Genomic DNA, 17924 nt, shown 5'->3' on the forward strand with positions numbered 1-17924 from the left:
CTCTGTCTTCCCGCATGCAGTGCAAACTCACCACAGGGTATGGTACTGCCATACACTATGCAGCAAACACGTTCAGCAGGAATGGTTAGATGAATCCTTGAGTCATAGAATGCAGCCTCTGTGAGAATTTCCAATTCTGATTTATTTTTAGGGGGGCAGTCGCTCTCACCACCCAATGATACCATCAAACAAAAGGAATAGGTATCATAGTGTGGTATTTATTTAACAAGTCAGCTTATACAATTAGTAATCTAGCAACAAAATTAAAATAGCCAGTAATAAAAGGTATACATGCCAATTGTACACTCACATACGAATGCCGCCACCGCAAACAGCAGCGTGGTGGCGTGACGTCACATGGACAGGTCCACCCAATGCGTGTCCTCAGGGGCCTCTAGTGTCCCGCAGTAGTGGCCATATATATATGTATCCCATAGCCAAAGCAATTACATTTCTCACTTCCAGTCCAGCGCCATTTTTTCATAGATTGTTCGTCATTTCTGGTCCTGTGCTATTTTGTCATAAACCAGGAAGAGAGAAGTAGTGGTCACCATTTGAACATGGATCAATAGACTGCGACAAATGCACTGTAAATAATTAAAAGGACCCTCATTGTGCATCATAGATCGGCCACTAAAGAGCAAAAAAAGAATGTGGCCAATAATAACGATTTATTAATAGCCCATTCCCACATCTAAATAACAGATCCAGGAATCATAACAACAACCAAAAAAGATCTGAAAAATAACTGAAAATTTGGTGAATAAATGTATATTAATGAATGAGAAAGTATATAATTATATCAATATATAAAACATATAGATAAAAAATCCCTATGGGCTACATATATAATCATACAATATGAATTACATTAATTCCCATACATCTTGGATGCTCCAGTCCCAGTAGACGACCCCTTGTGTGGAAACGCGTCTGCACCCTAGAGGTTTGCATATTCAACATCTTGCAGACACTAGGGGTGTTCTCCAACAATTTGCTGACGTTTCCCTTCCTGGGTTAAAGTCAGTGTTGATATCCTGGATCGCTAAACCGGAAGTGGAATGAGTACATCCGGTTCATGAAACCGGAAGTGATGTCACCAGACTTCCGGAACGCCGCAGCTGGACCAGATTTGCACATTTCATGCGGCTATTTAAATATGGAGGTTGACAGCGCGCCTTTATGCTCCAGTCCCAGTAGACCACCCCTTGTGTGGAAACGCGTCGGAAGGAGCTGGTCGCGCTGTCATTTTGTCATGATACCGTTCTGCAGACGGCCGTGACGTTCTTCAGCTTGTTGTATCTTTTTAACTTGGATTGCTGTAAGTGTATTTGCCTTTATTAAATTTGGTTTTAAAGGATTATGCACTATTAGTCCCTTTCTTTCTTTTGGGAATGCATCTTTGGGCCATTTCATCTTAAGTCACACCAAGTTTTTTTTCTGGATGCTGGGGGGTGGATGTGATCTGGAGGATCCTCAAAGAGAGTGCTCCACCTCTTCAGTCCTGCTAACACAGGATCATCTACCTACTTTGCTTGAAGTTTTTACCTCCATCATCTCTGGTAAGAGTCCATCTTTATCACTGGGCGTTATTTTATTATCACATTGTCAAGTTTATTTGGAGGCTCTGTTTTGTCTAACACATGGTAAGAGGCCATTCATTATGTTGGAATTTGAACACAGTCACCATTTAAATGTGGACTCACCACTGAACATATTATTTGCACATGTTTGATTATGGACTTTAATTGATGAACTGTATTTTGTTTACACATGATTCTGAAGTCCTCCAATTTTGTGCACTATTTTTGCACCTACAAGATTTGATTGTTTTACACATTAATATTGTTGGTTTACTATTGAAGCGCATTACTATCCACTTGCACCTCAATGAGTAAGGGGTACATAGTACTCCTACTGATTTGCAAAAAAAAAAAAAAAGTAATTTAGAAATAGAGACGCCCAAACGTTTGACAAATCCTTTAATAAAAAAAAATAAAAAAAATGTGCCTAATTGCAAAGTCATTGTCAATTACGTTGCCTACCGCCCACTGACTTACTGAAAGAAAAAACCCAATGGGCCCAGCACACACGATCAATCTCTGTTCTACTCATTGCCAAATGACAGCTCCCTGAGCTATCAAAAGCTATAGAAGGGAAGTGGTGGAGATAATCATTCATAGACATCATTGGCCACCAGTTCATCTTATCAGTGCCTATCAGTGCAACCTATCAGTGCCGCCTATCAGGGCCCATGAGTGCCACCTATCAGTACAGCCTCATCAGCGCCCATCAGTACCACCTATCAGTACCCATCAGTGTCGCCTATCCGTGCCAATGAGTGCCACCTATCAGTGCAGCCTCATCAGTGCCTCCTGATCATTGCCCATCAGTGCCACCTATCAGTGCCCAACAGTGCCACCTCATCAGTACCCATCAATAAAGGAGAAAAATTACCTGTTTGCAAAATCTTATAACAAAATATGAAAAACATTTTGGTTTATTTTTCAAACTTTTTGGTGTTTTTTTGTTTGTTTAGGATAAAATAAAATAAAAAAACACAGTGCTGATATAATGCTACCAAAAGAAAGCTCTATTTGTGTAAAAAAATGAAAAAAATTTAATTTGGGTACAGTGTTGCATGCTGGCGCAATTGTCATTTAAAGTGTGAAAGCTGAAAATTGGCCTGGGCAGGAATGGGGCATAAGTGCCCACTAAGCAAGTGGTTAATGGGGGGGCCAGTACTACTATTATGTTATGTTGGGTCCTGAATCAGGTCCAAATCATAGTTACATATAGTTATATAGTTTGTGAGGTCGAAAAAAGACACCAGTCCATCCAGTTCAACCTATGATGTGATCAAAATCAAATTTGAATACTATTTTTAACAAAATTAGACTTAACATTGCCTTTTTTATTTCTTAAATAAATATTGATTTAAAAAAAGCAAGCACTAAAGTAACATTTCAAATTGATTATCTCACAGGACTTAAAATGTCCTTATTCTAATATTCTTAGGGAATAAGCCAATCCTTTATCCACTTAAGCGTAATAAAAACAACAAGACATTTAGGGCAGGCATATACACTATAAATATATTACATCTATTAAGAAGGATAGTTATCTCCAGTATATTCTATATCTGCTGCAGTTTATGTACGAGGTCATCAGTAATGCAATCCAGGAGGAAGACATGGCAAGCTGACCACAAAATCATAAATGGCTTCTTATGTATAGGGTTGGGATTTTAACTTTAAATGGGTCTGAAAAGGATTTGGAAAGGAGCTTTAAGCACCATGGTTGAAAACCGAATTGAATCTCACAGAATCTCCTAGGTTTGCCATTTCCAGAAGTGTTTACTTTACATATTTTAGAAACATTTTAGTCTCATACAAATTTAGGTCATGTCAACTTTCTATCGTGTATAGCTAATAATGAGATTACACAGGTAAAAGATGGAAAGCTCCCCACAATTATCATGCTTTTGATGTTCATTTGTGGTGTTTCTCCTGCAATTTCCTTGTAAAAAAAAACAAACATATTTTTCACAAAGACATCATATGGCAGCTACGTGGAATGGCGACTACCAAACATAGAAACATAGAAGAGTGATGTCAGAAAAAGAACAAGTTGTCCATCGAGTTGCACCATTTTTTTTCAAGTTTTTACTTTTTTTGTCTGAGCATAGAGATATGTTTATTTCAAACATGTTTGCATCCACTTACTGCTGACTCACTACTTTTGCTGGAAGTCTATTCCAAGCATCAACTACTCTTTTGGTACTCCTTCTCTTCAACCTACTACTTGAGAAAGGTTCAGACTTGACCCGAAATGTAGTATGATTTAATAAAGGGATTTTTGTAATAATAATTACTACTACTAAGTTATTATGGATAAATTGGAGAATTAAAGTTCAGCCAAAGCTTTTATTGGCCCCCATTTCCTTTCCTGCTGACAATGTCTACCAGGCAGGAAGTGAGGGGGACCCTCAAGCAGCAACACAGATGGAAATAGAAATGCTTTTCTTCGGTAATAGGGGAAGGCTAGAAGCCTTGTTAGATTTCAATTTCTGTATGAACTGCTATTACAGATTTTTCCTCATTTCCTGTGAAACCATTGGCAGCTGGACAGGAGGTCAGGGTAAGTCTCTCCTTAACAGACACTCAGATAACAGTAAAACTCAACATAAACTCTAATTTCCTATCAGGGGCAGACTGGCAACTTTCAGCCCAGGGGGCAAGTGCAAACCAGAGGCCCATGGTGCAGCGACTAAGTCCCCCCTCCCACTCTCCCTCTTCCCAACTTCCTCCTGACCCCCATTCCAGGCTGAAGCCCTGCTCCAGGTACTCTATACTCACTGGCCGAATCCGGGTTCCCAACCTGGCCAGCAGGGGGCGGTTGGGGGGAGCTGGAACAGCTCGGTTAGGGCTGGCCAGGGGAGGAGAGTCTCAAGTGGGGCATGGAACCAGCCTCTGCTCAGACACAGTTTACACCATCCATGCTGGGGAGGGAGGCCTCGGTCCTTGTCTTCATCCCTCAGTAGGTCAATGGCAGAGACTTTTTACTTCTCTTCACCAGGGATCCTTTAGGCATGTCGATGGCAGAAGCGGTGCAGCCTATTTATAGGACATTAGAGTGGCCCAGGGGGCCATTGCTCCCCTGCCCCCCTGGACCAGTCCTCCCCTGCTTCCTATTTATGATCAAAAACAAGAAATTATGTTCCTTGTCCTGAATTACACCATAATAATAAAAAATATTAGATTTTATATAGAGAGGTTTATTTAGAGTATATTGGGGTCCTTTGTGCCGTTTCATATAGCTGTGGGGTCAATCACTGCACGGGACATTTTACGTTAATGAAAAGTCATTTATTGTCTCACAAATACATTATGAACATTCTATTCTAATCAAAACTACTTTTTTTCACATGGTTTATAAAATAATGTGTTCCCCTAGTTGCATTATGTTTAATTTGACCCTCTTTGGCATGATTTACTAAAAAAAAAAAAAAAAAAAAAAGCATGATCGCTGTCGCACCAGTGCAACTGCAATCTAGACTGAACAACTCCAGCATATTTCCACAGTAGTTACTATGTTGCAAATGTACATAATATTTAAGGGGGTGTGCATGACTATGTACATATGGTTAGCTGGCTTAGCAGATCCTTAAATGTCTGAACATACCCCAACTCAGAAGTGTCTTATCTGAAATCAAAACAGTATTTTATCATTTTTTTGGTCATCTGTTCAGATGACGCCCAGTGGGAGGGGCGAAACGCGTAAAGCGAGGTACTAGCGCCTGACGTAATTTCCGCCCGGTGGAACGCATGCCGCACTTTGTTAGCCACCGGATGAGATAGAGGAATAGTGGTTATTTTAATGTAAGTGAATACTGTTTTATTTGTATAAAGCTTTAGCAATATCACACTATAGAGAGTCTATCTATTTCATGTGCACAGTTGGAGGAGAACTCATAAGGCATAGATTCTGATAAAGACATCCGTGGATGGGTACACATACCAGCGCGGGGGATTATTATTCATAAACACCGCATTACCCATCTATGCTCTGGTGAATGGGGACACATAGGGGAGCACGGATTGTTCACCAATTGAGCATGGATTGGTCCATTATTGAAGCACAGCAGCAGCACTTTATGGACTTTTATATGGATGTTTAATTTTGCACATGATATTGATTATCACCTAGTCACTTTTTTGGCACCAAGCACTTTATGCACTGTTTATATGTGTGAAGGTTGTTATATATTTATGCACAGGTAATACATTGTGTTTTTTTTGATAGGAGCAGCGCTGACATCTACCACTCTTTATTCTTTGTTATAGACATAAATTAGCCATTTTAAATTTGCTGTAGTAACACCATCACATGAAGCACACACACTAATAAATCTGAAAGAAAAAAGGATAGATCACATTCAATTGCAAGAGTAACTGTGAGCATGCACAAACATGCCTGCGTTGGTCATGGCAAGTACATGTACTACATTTCATACCTTGCCACCTGTAAATACACGGTCTAATCATAAAATCCTGTACTTACAGTAGGTATTGAAAAAAAAAAATCAAAATTATCACATTTTGCTGACACAATTTTTGTTTTATCCAGCTGTATTTACTCTTTAACCACTTAAGCCCCGGAGGATTTTCCTGCTAAAAGACCAGGGGGTATTTTGCGATTCGGCACTGCGTGACTTTAACGGACAATTGCGCGGTCGTGCGACGCTGTACCTAAACGAATTTGACGTCCTTTTTTTCCCACAAACAGAGCTTTCTTTTGGTGGTATTTGATCACCTGTACGATTTTTTGATCACGCGCTATAAACAAAAAAAGAGCGACAATTTTGCAAAAATAGCAATATTTTTCACATTTTTTTATATGAAATTCCCCCAAAAAAAAATGTAAAAATCAAAATTTTTTAACATTTTTGGCCAATTTGTTTTATCCTACCTATGTTTGGTAAAAAAAATCGCAAAAAGCGTATTTTGATTGGTTTGCGCAAAAGTTATCGCGTTTACTAACAAAGGGAAAGATTTTTGTCATTTTTGTTGTTTTTTTTTTTAACGCGTAATGGCGGCGATCTGCGATTTTTTTTGCGGTACTGCGACATTGCGGCGGACAGATCGGACCCTTGACTGACATTTTGACACTTTTGGGGTTACCAGTGACATTTCTACAGTAATCAGTGCTATACATATGCACTGTTACTGTAAAAATACACTGGCAGTGAAGGGGTTAACTTTATTTGGGAGGGAGGGGCTGTGTGTGTCCCTAGGGGCGTGATTCTTACTGTGATTGGCTGTGGCTCTAGCTGTAAGGACACTGATCAATGGATCTACATACTAGATCCGTGTAATCAGTGTCTTTACAGCGATGAGAATGACAGGCAGCTTGTTTACACAAGATGCCTGACATTCTCCCTCTTCCCCCGACGATCGCCGAGTGGCCGGCGGACATCGGGTCCGCTGGTCACACGCGCGGGGGGGTGCGTGACCGCGCGGGAGCGCGCCTCCGCGGGCGCGCGCTCGCTCCCCAGACCCTCCCAGGCTAGTGACGTTAATTAACGTCACTCTGCCTGGCAGGGGCTGACCGCCGCAGTAAATCTACTTGCGGCGGTCGGCAAGCAGTTAACGTATAACATCCAAGTGAAAGGTATAAGATGTCAGAAAAAAAAATCAAGAACAGAATTACTGAGTTGGAAAAAGGATCACCCCCTCCTAAAAAATGACTTATAAAGTCAATAAGGTGTAGCTAATCACACAAAGCACACAAAGCCATTTGATTTTCAACTGTGATCAGCTGTTGTCATTTTGATTAGCTCAGCATGAAATGAGCTTTCCTGGAACATGGTCCCTGGTAGTGCAACTGAAGTAAACAATCCACTATGAGCGGCAAGGCACTGTCAAAAGATCTCTGGGACAAAGCTGTGGACAGGCACAAGTCAGAGGATGATTAGAAAAACGTTTAAAGGCTTTATCAATGCATAGAACCACAGTGAAGTCTATTATTAAGAAGTAGAAAGTACTTTGTACAACACAGACCCTCCCTGGATCAGGACATCACTCCAAACTGGATGAAAGAGCCAGGAGGGAACTGGTCAAAGAGGCTACCAATAGGTATACAGCAACTCTGTCAAGAATTTATGACAGAGAGTGGTCATTGTGTGCACGTGACAACACCATCACAAATTCTCCACAAATGTGGCATGTATGGGAGGGTTAAAAAGAGGATAATGATTGGCGCAGGTTCTTGTGAATCCCAAAGGTACAAATCAAAAACAAAAAACAGGCAATTGCCTGTTTATCTCCACCACTGAGAAATAGTGAATAATTAAGCAATTATTAATCTAATACGTCCTCAAATAAAACGTGCAAGTGCAATCATAACCATATACAAAAATATGCAAATATAGATGTGATAAAAAAAATCAATATGTGTATAGTGCAATCAAGGAACTTCAGCCAGCTTCCTGGAAGAAATATATATAAAGTTCACAGAAAAAACTTCAAATTGTGTATATAAATATATAAATAAATAAAGAAAGAATAAAGTGACAGCGGCATGTTGCGCATGCTCTGAAACGCGTAGTGAAGCCCGGATACGCCCACACAGCCCACACTGTCTGTGACGTCAGACGCTGCTGGCCGCCGCTCCAGCTCTCCGCAGTTCCACCGCCGATCCGACCCGGAAGTTGCCCGGAACCAGAGCAGGCACCCAGCCATTGGACTACACCACGCAGCGCACTGCAGTGAATTTACAGATGTGAGTCACCATATCTCTCTTGTCCAATAAACCTGTTTTACTGCACTCAAGTGGCGCTTCTTCCCCCTTCTTTCATGCTTGATACAGAGCTGCTTCGCTCACCCGGATAGCAGCCCAGAGTGCCGACCAGCCCAACCCCCTCCATCCACTTTAAGAACAGTGGATCTACACCCCTGCTTCTCCCCTCCCTGAACCGAGACTAGCCTATCACCACTACTTTGTATCACAGGCACACGAACCCTCCATCCTATCCCTTCCAAGGTCCTTCAAGCTTTCATTTTTCTGATGTGCCAGAGCCCTAATTGACCAACATCTGACCATTTGTTTTTACTTGCAGCCAACAAAAGTATTAGCACCCCCTGTGAGCCCCTAAAATATACTCTCTAGTTGCACTCTGCCTGGCTGGGTGATCCTGAGGACCGCGTCCTGGTGTTAGCTTGCAGCGCAGTCTATACCCACCATCAGGGGCTCTAGTGAAAACCAGCTATCACTCAGTTTCCGCACCTCAGGTGAACCCGTGTCCTCAGCAGAGTACTACCTGGTGTCCATCCGGCATCCAGCATTCAGCCCAGGGCAACACAGTGTCACCAGCAGGGGAACTCAATCCTAACACTTTGTTAACCTTCCTGGCGGTATGATTATGTCAGGAATTATGTACCAATAGCGGTACAAATTATTGATATTTATAATTTATAATATATATATATATATTATAAAATATAAATATTATATTAATAAATATAATATAAAATATATTATAAAACATAAATATTATAATATGTATATATATATATATATATATATATATATATATATATATATATATATATATATATATATATATAATATATATTAATAATATAATTTACAATTTATAATATTTTATATTTTTCTGATACTAAGGTGATACAGTGTAATCCTCTCAGATTATACTGTATCACCTCCTTTTTATGTGTTTGTGTTTTGTGCAACATTTGAATTTCCCTCCCGGTACCGCTCCCAAGCACCATTGCTGCTGCAGGGAACGGAACCAGGAAGTCATCAGAGCGACGGACGGCGCAGCGGGGATCTCGGTGGCGATCACAGCAATGGGAGATCATCGCTGGATCGCCAGGAGAAGGTAAAGAACCCCGCTGCAGGCTCTGCACATCTACCCCGAGCATGACTCGGGGATATCGATCCTAGCATGAAAAAACCACCCCGAGTCACGCTCGGAGTTACCGCTAAGGGAGTTAATAAATATCCAGCATGATGATCCAATCTTTCATGGTAGTTGCCCAGGGTGGTAGGATGTGGAGTTTGTATGAAGGGGAAGGAAAAAGAAATGTCCAAATATTGAAATTCCATAAAAATACTATTTATTTGTAAAACAGATATTGGTTACACTCACATATTGCAGTGTCAACCCGACAGTAGGATGCTCGGCTGATACACTTAACACCGCTCCGGCTGTCTGAGTCCAGACCGCGAGTGTGTGTCTAGTCTGTGCGGTGTCCTACTTCGGCGTCCTAAACCCCACCTTACTAGTTTTGTCATTGAACATCTTCCCGGGAGCGGCAGGATGCCGAAGGACACCGCGCCATCTTAAATAGGGGAAAGCCACTGACTTCCCCTATTATGCAATACATTTGAGACTATTAAAAAACAGCTTTTATTGACTGAAAGAAATTATACAATCAATTCACTCATAATAGTACTATACAAGTGCGGATGTACCACAACCTGTTTCAAAATAACCTATGTATCCGATTACTGTGTGTCCATGTAAGACACACTCACAAATAGACACACAGTATGTATTAACCACTTTAAGACCGGAAGGATTTTCCCCCTTAATGAACACTCCCTATTTTGCGATTCGGCACTGCGTTAGTTTAACGGACAATTGCGCGGTCGTGCGACGCTGTACCCAAATAAAATTGACGTAATTTTTTTCCCACAAATAGAGCTTTCTTTTGGTGGTATTTGCTCACCTGTGCGATTCTTATATTTTGCGCTATAAACAAAAAGAAAGCGACAATTTTGAAAAAAAAAAAACAATATTTTTCACATTCTGCTATATAACATTCCCAAACAAAAAAATTAAAAATCAAAATATTTTAACATTTTATGCCAATTTGTTGTCTTCTACATTTTTTTGGTAAAAAAAAATTGCAATAAGCGTATTTTGATTGGTTTGAGCAAAAGTTATTGCGTCTACTAACTATGGGATTCTGAGGCCACGTACAAAAATGGGTTATATGGTCAGATGAGAATAAAATTGAATTATTTGGTCTCAACACCAAACAATATGTCTGGCAGAAATCCAATACAGCTCACCATTTAAATAACACCATTCCTACAGTAAAGCATGGAGGTGGTAATATCCTGTTACGGGAGTGTTTCTCCACAGCAGGGACAGGGGCACCTGTCAGGATAGAAGGAAAAATGGATGGGGCAAAATACCATCAAATTCTTGAGGAAAATGTGCTGCCCTCTGCCAGAAAGTTGTTAGTGGGAAGAAGCGCACAGCAAAAATGACCACATAGTGGTTGAAAGAGGTGAATGTCCTTGCATGGCCTAGTCAGAGCCCAGACTTAAACCACATTGAAAATCTGTGGAATGACTTGAAGACTGCAGTCCAGAAATGGTAACCATAAAATTGAACTGAACTTGAGCAGTTCTGCAAAGAAGAGTGGGTAAATATTGCAAAGTTTAGATGAGCAAAGTTAGTTGAGACATATCCCAACAGATTAAAGGCTGTAATTAAAGCAAAGGTGGTTGAACAAAATACTGACACAAGGGGGGTGATCCTTTTTCCAACTCGGTGATTTGGTTTTTGCATTTGTTTTTATTTTTTTCTGACATGTTAGTGTTATATCTTTCACTTGGATGTTATAAGTTGCACTTAGTAAAATACAGCTGGATAAAACAAAAACTGAGTCTGTCTTCAGTTCAGGCTGCAAAGCAACAACATGTAAACAATATTTTGAAGGGGGTCATTATTTCCTATAGCCACTGTATGCTGCCTTACTTGTTATTACTGTTCAGGAAACATACATAAACTAAGCTGTAGCATTGGCAACTAAATTCAAAGTAAAATATTAAACAAAAAAGAGAAGAGTAAGTGTTCAGCAATCCAACACACATTGAAAATAATGGTGAACTATAGAGAATAGTAAAATACATACAACAGAATGGATCCCCCTGTAATACAGGATGCAGTATCTATTAGTGATCGACCGATATCTTTTTTCGTTGCCAATACCAATACCGATATTTTGGCCATTGAATATCGGTATCGCCCGTTATTTTCATACAATACCCCAAATCCCTCCTCTGCACTTAAAAGCATTAAAAACACCAAGTTTGGCTGTTTTGAATGCTGTCATCTTTTTTTTAATCTGGCGCGGAGTACCCGGAAGTGATGTCATGACATCACTTCTGGGTTTTTACCTGGAGACCCGATCAGAGCCGAATGCGGCTTTGATCGGTTCTTCGGCGGCTGTGCAGGCTGGTTGCCCGGGTCTCCCGGTGGGACAGGAGACCCAGGCGAGCCGTGGGAGGGGGGGGACAACGTCCCCTCCCGCTCCTTGTAATGACAGCTGAGCGGCTTCTCAGCCACATTGGTTGTCATTACAAGACATCCGACCGTCGGCTATGGACACCGGTACCGGGGTGATGCCTCTAGCTGAAGGCATCATTCCAGTACAAGCACTTTCCCGCAATATCGGCAATATCGGTAACTTTAGGTGCCGATTCCACTATATTGGGGAAAGTGCATATCGGCCCCCCAAAATATCGGCTTTGCCAATAATCGGTCAATCACTATTATCTATTAATCAAAGTAAAATAATTTTAAGGACTGAAAAGAGATAAATTGAGTACTGTCCGTGATACTTTTTTTTATTTGCACTAACATACCATTTTTCAGGACAAGCTTTCGGGGTATGTCCCCTTCATCAAGGTCCAAGCAGTACCTTGATGAAGGGGACATACCCCGAAAGCTTGTCCTGAAAAATTGTATGTTAGTGCAAATACAAAAAGTATCAGGGACAGTACTCAATTTATCTCTGTCGCAAGTGCACTAATACGGCTACAATCAAGGACTGGGAAGGAAATGTATACCTGGATGTCCTTCAGCTCAAAATTCAGACTAGCGCTATGAGTTTTGAGTTGAGCCCTTTCCAGCCATAACAACCTCCACTTGTCTAGGAAGCATTTCTACAATAATTTGGAGTGTATCTGTTAGAATTTGTGTCCATTCAGCCAAAGCATAGTCAGATACGGATATTGTGTATGAAGACCTAGCAACTGGCATTCCAATTAAAGCTAAAGGTTTTCAATAGTGTTTCTGTCAAAGCTATACGCAGGCCAGTTGAGTTCCTTCTTAACAAACATACCTTTATTGAGCTGACTTTGTGCACATGGGTACAATCATGCTTGAACAGAAAAGGCCCATCCTAAAACTATTACCACTGTCTTGTAAGACCATGATTTTCTAAAATGTAATTGTATGCTGTAGGATTTCCTTCACTAGAAAGCCCTGAACGCAATAACTTGAGGAAGTGGCCATTCATTTTGGTCATGTAGTATAGGTGTGATGGTCAGGTGTCTACAATCTTTTGGTGATACACAGGGTGGGCCAAAGGTAGGTATAAATTACTTCTAGATTATAAAATGGAGTACATTTTACATTAAAACAGGGCCCCTCCTCATTTTGCTTTGGGCGGTATGACAACAATATCCCACAGCATTGGATTGGCAACGTGGCAGCATTGACTGTCTGCCACATTTACCTGACCTGACAGCTATGGACTTATTTTTTTGGGGGCCTAGTAAAAGATACATTTTTTAAATGAATCCCCACACAGTGAATGATTTGAAGGTGTTCATCTCAAAAGCATTTATGGACATTGATGCCAAACAAAATTTGTGTTAGTGTGTGTCACAATGGGGTTGATTGACTAAAACAGGAGAGTGCAAAACCTGGTGCAGCTCTGCATAGAAACCAAACAGCTTCCAGGTTTTTTGTCAAAGCTTAATTGAAAAAACTGAAATTAGAAGCCGATTGGCTACCATGCACAACTGGACCAGATTTTGCACTCTCCAGTTTTAGTAAATCAACCCCAGTGTAGCGGACAGGATCCAAGACCACTGTAATGTTGACGGAGGACATTTCAAGTCCCAAATAGTCACTGTGAAGCCCCTTTCACACATGCACACCAGTGGCTTCATCAGTTCAGTCACGTTTTTTCAAAGAAAAAAACAGATGAAGTTTACGCCAGTTTGTCGTCAGTTTTTCACCCATTTTTAACCTCCCTGACGGTATGATTCTTTCCGATTTTAGGTGCTGAATACGGTACCATTATTTTGCATGCAATTCTTAAGAATGAGCAGCCCAAACCAACTATTTACTGTGTGTTCTTCTTTATAACATCTCAGGTATGATAAAGCTTTAAACACAAAATCATAAATTATAATATAACAAATAACTATAAATAAGTTAAAGTATATATATATATATATATATATATATATATATATATATATGAAAAAACTGAAATATATATATATATATATATATATATATATATATATATATATATATATATATATATACATATAAAGTACTGTAATGTAATGTATCAGTGTGTTTGGTGTGTTTTACTGTTTGAATTTGCCGCCGGTTCCACCCCCGCTGCGAGCGTCACGTCGCACGAGATGAAAGCCGGGGCACAGAGCATCGGGAGGAAGATACATTTTATTTGACAAATAAAATGAAAATAACACATATAATGTAGTACATCATAAAAACAATGCGGTTGTGACAGTGAAAGAGCATACAGTATACTGTTACTTATAGAGGCAACAATCACATGTAACCCAACCCCTAAGGGTAGGGGGTTGGCAAGGCCTACCTTGGGCTCAGGGCCTTGCCAACCCCCTGCCATTAGGGGTTGGGTAACATGTTATTGTTGTCTTTATAAGTAACAGTATACTGTATGTGCTTTCTTTTTTTCCCATCAAAATAGTTTATTCAAAGTTAAGAAAAAGGGGTTTACAAACTTTGCTCCAAGTAGCGCATGAAAATACAACATAAACATTTTGAATAATAACATTACTACGTTGTACAAGGACGAGGTAGGTAAAGGTGTCCAAAGCATGGGACACATATTGTGGCCATGTGAGCAACAATCAAAGAGGAGGTAACAGTGCATATACAGAGGAACGGAACAGCCCGACCCGCCCACGGGGTCGATCACAGTCGGGCTCTCCAACATGTCAAAACCGGAGGGGCTAGGGAAGAAAGAAAAGAATAGAGAGAAAGAGAAAAAAAAAAAAAAAAAAAGGGGGGGGGAGGGAGGTAATAGGCAGTGAGAGGGAGTAGGGGAAAGGTCCAGAGAGAACAAAGAAGGTTATAGGAAGAGACACAAGCCGAGAGGAGGAGAGGGAAGGGCGGTGGGGGAAGACACACCAGGTGTATGCCCCAGCCCCCCCCCCCCCCCGAGCACCCGGGTCCACCACAGCTGCCGGTAAGTCCAACCTATGCAAGCGGGACCGTCCCCATCACTTCCGCGTATGTCAGTGAGGATTTAAAAGCAGACCAGTATAACCACGTAGCATGAAATTTGTGTATTCGATCCTGGGATGTAAAGATCAGTTCCTCCATCTCCTCAGTTTTGTTAATTCTAGAGAACCATTCTGCCGGAGTCGGAATACTGTATGTGCTTTCACTGTCACAACTGCATTGTTTTTATGATGTACTACATTTTATGTGTTATTTTCATTTTATGTGCCAAATAAAATGTATATTCTTTTTAGCCAATTGAGACTATATCAGATATTGTTATACCAGAGCCCTTAAAGTCCCACAGAGGGGTTTTTTCCTTCTTCCTTTCCATAGTATGGGGATGTAGGCTCAGCGGTTCAGGTCCTTACCATTGGCTTCCTATTATTAATTTTTTTTTTTTTAATGGAAGAAAAATAGGGCTTTGATCTGATCCAAAAAATGGATGTTGACGGAAGCGGATGCAAATGAATGTAAATAGATGATCATCCATTTACTGTACATCTGTTTTCTCATAGAGATGCATTGATGTCTTTTTTTCATTCATCAACAGATGGATGAAAGCAATGTTGGGGAAAGGTTCTTAGGTTTTATCTAAGAAATTAAACATGACCTGATCGGTACCCTAGTCTTGGTTAGATTGTTTCCAGTTCCTGTAAATTAAAATAAAAAAATACATTAAACTGAGAAATAAAATTAAAATGCCATTATCTGAGCAGTAATGTATAGCTACTTTTGGGCAAACCTGAACTGTTTTTCACTCAACATCAGTAACATTTTTATTATAAAGCCGTTTACCAGACCTAATTGCTTTAAAACATTCTACTTAAATAACACATTCTTGATTCTTTAAATGATTAAACTATAGATGTCCTACGCACATTCATGGCATTGTCCACATTTTATGTGAGGATTTTAGCAAAAAAATCTTACTGTGCCACTTTTAAGATTTGTACAAATTATCTGTAATCATTTTATCTATATTAGAATTGATCACCCAGATAAATTGTGAAGATATTTATGGAGAACTCAAACGAAACATTGGTGAGAAGATTCATCCTTCTTGGACTTTCTAGTGTCCCCTTGCTTCAAGTGGTCTTTTTCTTGCTTTTCCTATTAATTTACATTGTGACCCTATCTGGAAATTTTCTTTTGATCGTTGTAGTGAGCCTTAATTCCAGGCTTCAAACCCCAATGTACTTCTTTCTGTGTAATCTTTCCATACTCGATATTTGCTTTTCAACAACCGTGGTGCCCAAGATTCTCCAAAATACCATTTCCAGGGACAGAAGTATCTCCTTTTTGGGATGTGCTGCCCAGATGTACTTCCATTTGTCTCTTGGAGCAACAGAATGTTTGATATTATGTGTAATGGCCTTTGATAGATATAATGCGTTATGTAAACCTTTATTATACTCAACTATTATGAACCAAAAACTGTGCTTATATTTGTCAACTGCATGTTGGATCTACAGCTTTTCATCCTGCTTGATCCATGCCATTTTCGCATTTAGGCTGCCATTTTGTAAGTCCAATTCTATCAACCACTTCTTCTGTGAGATGCCCCCACTATTTCGACTCTCCTGCAAAGACACTTGGGCCAATGAACTTGCTATGTACCTCTGTGGTCTTTTGTGGTCTTTTGCTTGGTCCTCTCTCTTTTGTATTGACTTGCTTGTCCTATTATCTTATAGCCATCATAAGGATACGTAGCACTGAAGGCCGGTACAAAGCCTTTTCTAACTGTGCCTCCCACCTCATTGTTGTAACTCTCTATTATGGCACTCTCATAGTTATGTATATGCGTCCTTGATCTAGTTACTCTCCAGTTACGAACCGGGCTGTCTCTATTCTCTATACAGTAGTAACACCTATGTTGAATCCCTTTATCTACAGCGTGAGAAATAAAGACATTAAAGAAACCATACAAAAGGCAATAAGTGTAGGGGTGTACTAATAAATACTTAAAGTGAAGCTCCACTTTTGTTGAAGCTAAAATAAAAACAGTTCTGTCCAGCAAGTTATATACATTGAAAAGATTTAAGAAAATGCTGCATTTTAGTTGATATTTAACTGCTTCTGCTCTGTGCAAAGGTCTGTGATAGGCCATGGCACTCTGATCTTAAAAATATTGCTAATTGGAGAGTTCAGACTGGCATAGGAGATGGTACAGGCATTGAGATGGTACAGGCATGGCACAATAGATGGTGCAGGCATGGCACAGATGGTACAGGCATGAGACAGATATGGCACAAATGGTACAGGCATGGCACAAAAATGGCACAGATGGTACAGGCATGACACAGATATGGCACAGATGGTACAGGCATGGCACAGATGGTACAGGCATGGCACAGATGGTACAGGCATGACACAGATATGGCACAGATGGTACAGGCAAGGCACAGATATGGCACAGATGGTACAGGAGTCGCAGTGCTGTGGGCATGGTACAGGAGAATCTCCTGTACCATGCCCGCAACACTGCCTCTCCTGAGGAGATGCAGGGGCTGTGGAGGAGTCTCACTTTCCACCTTACATTTAGCAAAGTGGAGGTGGAGGACAGCACTGAGGATGCCTAAAATGTGAACTCATGTTTGTGGGAAATGCAATATGCAGACACCATGGGGTTGATTTAGTACAGGAGTATATGGTATTCACTTGGCAAAGTTAATATTCACTTTGCAATGGAATTAATACTCAGCTTAGTAAGTGAACAATATTTCATTTTTTTTTCTAAATTTACCCTACACATGATTGGATATTCACTGAAAGGGAACCCTCACTTAAGCTTAGTAAATGTGAAAATGCACTTTGCAAAGTGATAATTCACTTTGCCATGTGAACATGCTACACTCCTTTAGAAAATCATCCCTATTACACACATTGTAGGGCAGGGGTGAGGAACCTTTTTTCTGCTAAGGGCCATTTGGGTATTTATAAAATCATTTGGGGGCCGTATAAAATTATCAACTTAAAAATGTGCCTGTTATATTTGGTCAAACATTTAATTAACTCACCCCTAATGTGATGGCTGCAACTGCTTCTCTTTGGTGAGGTGTGTGATGTTAGCTGGTATTGATGATGATGC

At 40.3% G+C, this 17924-nt stretch overlaps 1 pseudogene across 1 annotated transcript; it reads left to right on the forward strand.

The window, feature by feature from the left end:
- Positions 1–15853: 15853 nt before the first annotated feature.
- Positions 15854–16790, forward strand: LOC309569146 (olfactory receptor-like protein OLF1; annotated as a pseudogene). The gene has a single exon. The product of its transcript is annotated as an olfactory receptor-like protein OLF1 (transcript).
- The last annotated feature ends 1134 nt before the right edge of the window (positions 16791–17924 follow it).

The sequence above is a fragment of the Pelophylax lessonae genome, assembly GCF_965119305.1.
Source record: "Pelophylax lessonae genome assembly, chromosome: 13".
In the NCBI taxonomy this organism is placed as follows: domain Eukaryota; kingdom Metazoa; phylum Chordata; class Amphibia; order Anura; family Ranidae; genus Pelophylax; species Pelophylax lessonae.